At 32.6% G+C, this 7,450-nt stretch overlaps 1 pseudogene; it reads right to left on the reverse strand.

Moving 5' to 3' along the window:
• Nucleotides 1-1,641: 1,641 nt before the first annotated feature.
• Nucleotides 1,642-2,923, reverse strand: LOC102607246 (21 kDa seed protein-like; annotated as a pseudogene).
• Between the last annotated feature and the right edge of the window lie 4,527 nt (nucleotides 2,924-7,450).

Consider the following 7,450-nt stretch of genomic DNA (forward strand, 5'->3'; position numbering starts at 1 on the left):
CACTTTGAGTTTTAACATTAAAAAAAAATTAAATTAAAAGCTAAAAGAATGTATTAAAAAAAGGACATTTTCAGAAATAAAATAAATACAACTAAAAATGGGATTGCATGAGGAGATTGGGTGGGTGCCAATAGTCCAACTCCTATTTTCTAGCTTAAAATCAGTTTGCAAGGGAGATAATATACCCAGATATTTGGTGTTTGAAGCAAAGGAAAAAGGACCACATTGAGATGTTAAATATCATTTTCAATCAACAATAAATTTGTGGGTTCCATCGTACTATAGAAGCCCATAAGCCCATATGCTTAATTTATGTCAAAAAACTAACTCAAGAGTTGATAGTTGCCTTAAACTTATATTATTAGCCCAATACTGAGGATGGCAAAATAAATCGGCTCCACCCTAGCCTAGGTAGCCCGTCCTGGGCACGTTTTCTAAACACACTTATGTTTGGCTTAGATTTCACCTTAAAAAACCTGAACCCAGCTTAAAGCAAGAGAAATGCTTAAAAACAAAAGGTTAAAATATTTATTTTTGTATCTGTTTAGCCCATTCATAACAACATTTAAATCCTTCTAAAGCGTAATATGATAAAAATAAAACGTTATAAACTTTAAAATATATTAAAAGGTGTTTTATAAATAAACTTTAATTTGTAAAACAGCTTGGTAGTTTATAAAATTTTGTTTTTATTAGATTAGGATTTAAAAGTTGGGTTAAAGGATTTACAACTTTAAATATATATTATTAGTGGGGTATATAAATATTAAAATGTGTACTCTAATTATAAAAAATATGTATTTTTATTGTAAATCATTTTGTAGCTTTCGGGTTGGAATCAAGCTTTAAGGTGAGGCCTGAGCATGAATATTGCCGAGTGTTTGAAAAATATGTCCAGGAGAGTTTATTAGGGATAAAATCAAGTTGAATTTTTTTTTTTGCCATCCCTATTACTGGACTAATAATATAAGACTTTCAAATTTTAAGCTAACTTTTGAACACGAGTAGATTCATAAGAAAATTCTAATAAAATAAGCGAGAAAGAAGTTACTGGTCTAACATATATAAAACTATACTAACTAGAAAAAAAAAACTCAAATACAAATAAAAAACAAGGCAAATTCAAATAAAATATTTAAGAATGATCTGACTTAAATACTATATATTCTAATATATTTACCCCTATGAATCCTAGTTAAAAATTGGAGATACCCTATACGTTGCATTCACTAACAAGCGGTCCAAAATGTTAGCAAGATATTACTCATAATTATTTGCATCAAGACAATTGATATCTGTTTCACGGTTTGGTTCAAGACAATTGAAATGTGTTTAATTACACGGTTTTGTTCATTGTCTTAAAGCATGTTAGTTGGGATAAGATCCACGATTGTGGGGTACAGATATCTGAATAAGCTGATTGTCACAATTTTTTTTTAACTGTAATGCTTAAGCCTATCACTTGAATGAATATTAATTTTTCAACTTAGTCACATGAATATGCCTATGAATATTGTCATGGTTGATTGAACATTGAAGTATTTCATTTTTTTTTTTCAAATAAATTTTTTTATCCCTGTCAAAGTAGCTTTTTTTCCCCCAAGTAATAACTCCTCAGTCATAACCAAAGCTCTTAAGAGATTAAACAGTCAAAATTCGCCACTTTTATTTAATGCTACTACAAGTTTCCGTTCAAAGGTACACAGGCTAGTTAGCAATGACATTTTTGTTTATGTTATAAGCGTCAAGGAGCTAGCCCGATCCATTATTTAGAGTAAGGATACAAGGGCATTCAAGATGCACATGAGGCTGATCTCTCATTAGCGGGGACTAGAACAACAGCAAGCGCGCGCCCATTAGTAAGAGCCAAACGTCGAGCATGATCGTGAGAAACCCCAACATCATTGCATAAAGATACACAGGATTCGCAAACGGAAGGACAGTGAACAATCTTGTACGTAGCTGGAAAGAGCAAGGATACAGTAATATACAATTTTGTAAAGTAAGTTAAAAAAAAAAATCAATACAAGATAAGTGAGATGGTTTTGTCGTATTTTGTCATTATTTGTCTCTTCAAACTTTGTGTTCAGTTATCATTATTACTTACGGTAAATATTTATTTATTACTTATATTTTGAGTTAAATATTTATTTAATCTCTATATTTAAAAAAAATTCCAAGACACTTTTATTGTTAAATAAGCCACAATTCCATCCTTATTTTCTTTTTATAATAATATTTGTACAACAATATTTTTGAAATATTAATAAAAAAATTATAATATATCAAATTAAGTTATGTCATTAAACGAAAAGAAAAAAATAGGATAAGAATGTAATGTAATATTATCATTATAAGTTTTTGAGGTATTTTTTAAAATATAAGAATTAAATAGGTACTTAAATCAAGAAATATAGGTATTTTTATCCCTATTACTCACCTCGATCTCTTCCAATTCTCTCAAACTTAAACCAGTTTTTCAAAGTTTGAGCTCCAGGGTTTCCTTCAACACCACCAGTTGATATAAACCATTTTCCTCTCGATGCATCATAGCTGTCGACTCTCCATACTGTTGGTTCGTTGCAGCGAGTCTCTGTCGAGAATCTCACGTTCAGATCCACTTCTTCATTGATCATACTAGTGTTATCATACGTTGCGAATCTTAAACGGGTTCCTCTTTCTGAGTCGGAACTTAGTTGGACAACATCAAGTGGGCAGAGTTCGTTTCTGCCCCTGAAGAGGGTGAGGCCGCCGCCGCCTGCTCCTCGAATTGCTGAGACCAAATAGTAGTCTCGGGATGCTTCCACCTTGTTGCCATTGACATCAACCAAAGGATCAGCGAGTCCCACAAGCGGTTTTGTAAGGCAAGGAGAAGAAAGGAGACTCCAGTCACGAAAGGAGTATTCATTTTGTTATCTTTCAGAGAGCTGTTTGAGTGAGTTACTTGATCAGTTTGGCATGGAAGAGTTCGAATTTATAGAGCTCTAGAGACTAAGCTCAGATGAGGATAAGATCGAATTGTTGTATGCAAAAAAAAGTGCATAATTTAAGTCCTTTTTTATCTTCAGTAGTTCTTTTTAATCTTGTCCCTTTGGCATGATTTGTTCTCCAAAGTCATCATCGTGATTTGACAAGTGGGGTCAGTCCGGAGTCGCTCCTACTTCTATTATTGATTTTATGATTTATACATATTCAATCAAATTTTTAAACTTGCGAAATTACTATTTTTTTTTTTCACCTTATAGATGACAAAGGCCAAAAATATTTCAACAGTAACAAATTTATCATCTTTATACCCAAGTTTCTAAAATTAACATTTTTACACCTTACCGTTATATTTGTTACTGGATTTATATAAAATAGACAGTTTTTCTCTTGTAATGTAATTTAATATTATGATGCAGGATATTTTTTGGTATTGTTAGATAGGGCAAATGATATCAGATTTGATCATATAACAAGTCTTTTTGTACCTCTCAACGTGAGGAATAGAACTAATTAGAAATGTATGCCAAATTTTGTCATTTATTGCATCAAAAATCTATATGAAGTCTTTTTTAAATATTCAAATAAGTTTTTGACGCACAAACAAGGAAAAAGAACACTTACACTTAAAGTTTGGGAAAATAGTTATGTACCCTCAAGAATTCAATAAGGGACACCAAAATCCTCTTTTGACTATAATATCCTTTGTAAATAGTAACTAAAAAATTGGTTTTTAGATTTTTCTAATAAAGACAAATATAATTTAAATAATCTAATTTATCTAATAGAATATTAGAATATTTTATAATATATAAAAATAACTTTAGAATACAAATAATATTTTATTACAAAATTTTAAATAAATCTTTAGGTGCTGTTTGGTTGGGAGTAGAGAATGGAGGAGAGGAAAATAATTTAAGTTCTATTTTTATTTTCATTGTTTGGTTTGACAAAATATATAAGAATTAATGTATAATTTGATTTCCAGACTAAAGAGTGAAGAATTTAATTTCGTCTTATATTGGAAACCAAAACTTCCAAAATTACCCTTCAACTTTTTAGCTTATTTAATGCCCTTAGTAATTATTATTTATAATTTTATTTCATCAATTTAATGTTATAAATAATTTTATATTAATTAAATTTAATGAATGATTTAAGAAACTTAACAAAATAAATAAACTTATTTATTTATTTAATATGAAAATATAGAAATATAAATTAACCGTCGCCAGAACTCTGGCAAACCGTCGCCGAACATCTGCCAGACTATCACCGAAACTCTGCCGAACCACTACTGGAATGCTGTCGACCGCCACTGATTTCCGTTGAAACGTCGTCGATTGCCGCTGGACCTCCGTTTTATTTTATATATATATATATATATATATATATATATATATATATAAAGGGAAATGGTTAAAATCAGGGTAGCAACTGCATCCTGAATAGGGTTATTAAACTCATCAAGAATGGGAGCACCATTCTCATCAGTTTGGATGGCATTAAAAATGTCTAATTGCTGCAATTTAGTGAGAAGATGATCCCACCATCCTTTGAGTTGACCAGTAAAACCGGCAATTAGGATTTCTGCAATGGCTTTGTCAGAAGTTCCTGATTGGGTTTTATAGGCATTGGCTGCCATGGTCATTTGCTGCAATACACCTAAAATGTTATACTCAGACATTCCATCTATATTCCACTCATAGACAGAGGATGCATTATATCGAGCTTGATTTAATGCACTAGGCCTGTTGTCTATAGTCAAATCAGGTGGAGATTTGGAAGTAGGGATAGCAAGTTCCCAATGGATTTTATTGGCTTTAGAAACAGGTTCTTCGGTAAAGGCTTCTAAGTCAGAAGAGGCAATAGAAACCTGGTCTTGTTCTAATACTCCAATCTTGCTAGATTGAGGAGTATCAGGAGCTATTTGAACCTTACTAGATGAGGAAGAAGCAGCTTCTATCCTATCTAGTTGTTCTCTAATGGCTTTGGCAAAATCCGATTTTGATTCATGGACAAGCTTTTGGCTAGTTTTCGAAACCTGGAAGGGTTTGAAAATAGGTTCCTTAAGCTTTTTATCAGAATCTGATTTTGAAAGGATAGGCTTTTGACTAGGAGAAACAGATATGGTTGACTGTTGAAATTGGTTTTCTATTCTAGTCAACTGTTTTCCTATAGTATTTAAGTTAGTATTACAGAAATTATTCTGTTGAATAATACTACTTAAATTACTATCAGTATCATTTGGTTTGGGGATTTTGTAAGGTGAAGCTCTAATTTCTATAGGAGGTTCGCCGTGGTCAACGGTTACACTCCGGAGGGGTGGATGCTCAGAATCGACAGTTCTATTACTTTCGGAGAGTTTCCATCCAGTGGTCTTTTTCCTAATAGTAATAGGGTTTGACTCTTTGAAGGGGTAAGAGATATTGTTATCAGAAGAATATATCTCAAACCAATCAAAAAACAATATATGAACTTGGTGAAGATTCACAAATTCATAATAAGTTTGTTGGATTTCTTTTCTTTGATTTAAAAAATGTTTGAAAAACCAAAGTCTTTTCTCTTTGTTTAAATTAGAATAAAAATCATTATGTAAAAGAGTTTTATCCAATTCAAATTCTTTTTCGATGACATTAATGACATTTTCTGTGACAGCAGAAAATGTAGGGGATGTTGGAGGAGAAGGTTCCTTCTCTTCCTGACTTTGAATATGTTGACTACTAGTGTAGATTGGATGTGGAACACTAGTGGTGTAATCAACTGATCGGATGGAGGTACTAGGTACATCTGAAGTAGAGAACCTAGGTTGACTTTGAAAAGGAAGATTTATTACTGAAGGGACTTTTGTAAATTTCTTTTCTAAGGAAGGAATACTTGAGCATGAAGCTTTATCAGAAAATCTGGATGAGGTAGATCTTCTGAACGATAGTTTGACTTTACCATCGGAATACTGAGTCACATTTTGCAACTCTGTATTGGGCTCAAGTTGTTTCGGAATCGCTGGTGGAGCGGCTCCTTCAAGGATCCATTCCTCTGGAAGATTTACATCTTTCCATTGGATTGGTTTGGGAATGACTGTGTTTGCTTTGGACAAATCAGTCTGCAAGAGAAGAGTCTCATCTCTCTTTGACTGGAATTTATGTTGTGTACTGAATGCAGTGATCATTGCCTTATACGAGATTTTAAAAATTAAGGCAACTGGGATGGAACCCTCAATCATATTATAATTGTGGGTTTTGATTTGTAAAATCATGCTTTTCAAAATATTTTTGTCTTTAAGTGAAATTGTTATGTTTGGATAACAATCAAATGAAATTGGACCTTTACACAGACTGGATTCGATGCTACTTAGCAAGGAATCATCAAAAGAGATGAATCGCCCATCTCTTAGGACAGCAAGGATAGAAGTGTCCAAGCCTTCTTTGGTTAAGGGTTTTATTCCGACCTGAATAAGACCGATGTGAACATAATTGAAATTCTTTTCTTTTAATTTCTTTAAAGAATGCTCAGAAAACAATTGAATTGTTTCAAAAGGATTTGAAAGGGTTATGTCACGTTCTTCAGTCTTTATAATATAATCACTCTTTAAAAAATCAAGCTTTTTTGTTTTGTAAATCTTTTCTTTAGAAATTTTTGGAAGTTCCCAACAATCAATTGCTTTATCAAAGTTCTCAATAAAGAATTCTTCTGAACTCACAACATGCTTTGACTCACTAGTCTTCCCGGAAGAAGAGCTAGAAAAGGATGATGTTCTACAGTGTATAGGATCCATGAATAGAAACCTATGGTCTATCTATGGTCTTGTCAGAATGGCTACAGGTATGGTTTTACAGCCCTAAACGGATGTCCTTATCCTATGGCGGGACTTACTACCAGTAAGGATTCACCACACAACAAAACTTCAAAATAAAACACAAGTCTTTAAACACAGAATTATAAACTGCTTTACACTATCCTCCCCTTGGCTCTGATACCAGAAGGAAATAGGATCGAAGGATGGATGTGCTTTCGTTAGATCTCAATATTAAAACTTTAAATAAACCAATTAATGGATCGGCTTTTCCAAATTTTATAAAATAATAAATTACCAGCTTTGATTATGCAATTCTTTGGATCATACAATGTTCAAACGAATTTGAACGCGGTTAGTCAATTTTAATAACTAATTGATACGTGGCGTTGTTAAACCAGATCGATGCTAAACGGTTATCTTTGTGTTGAAGAAAAATAACCAAGAGTGGGATTTTTTAGGGTTTTGGATAAAGAAGGTGTTATACCATGCTTGTTGGTAATCCCAGTAGGAAAAAGTCCGACAATGTGGTAAACGGGTTTCAAAATTTAGAGGGAAGGTTTTACAATTGTGGAGTAGGTCACCCCACTGATTAGGGCTCAATACTTTGAGGATTGTGGCCGTTGAATAAGCCGGTTCTGGATGGGCTTTGTCAAGAAAGAAATGTTTGAA

Source organism: Citrus sinensis, chromosome 3 (genome assembly GCF_022201045.2).
Source record: "Citrus sinensis cultivar Valencia sweet orange chromosome 3, DVS_A1.0, whole genome shotgun sequence".
Lineage (NCBI taxonomy): Eukaryota > Viridiplantae > Streptophyta > Magnoliopsida > Sapindales > Rutaceae > Citrus > Citrus sinensis.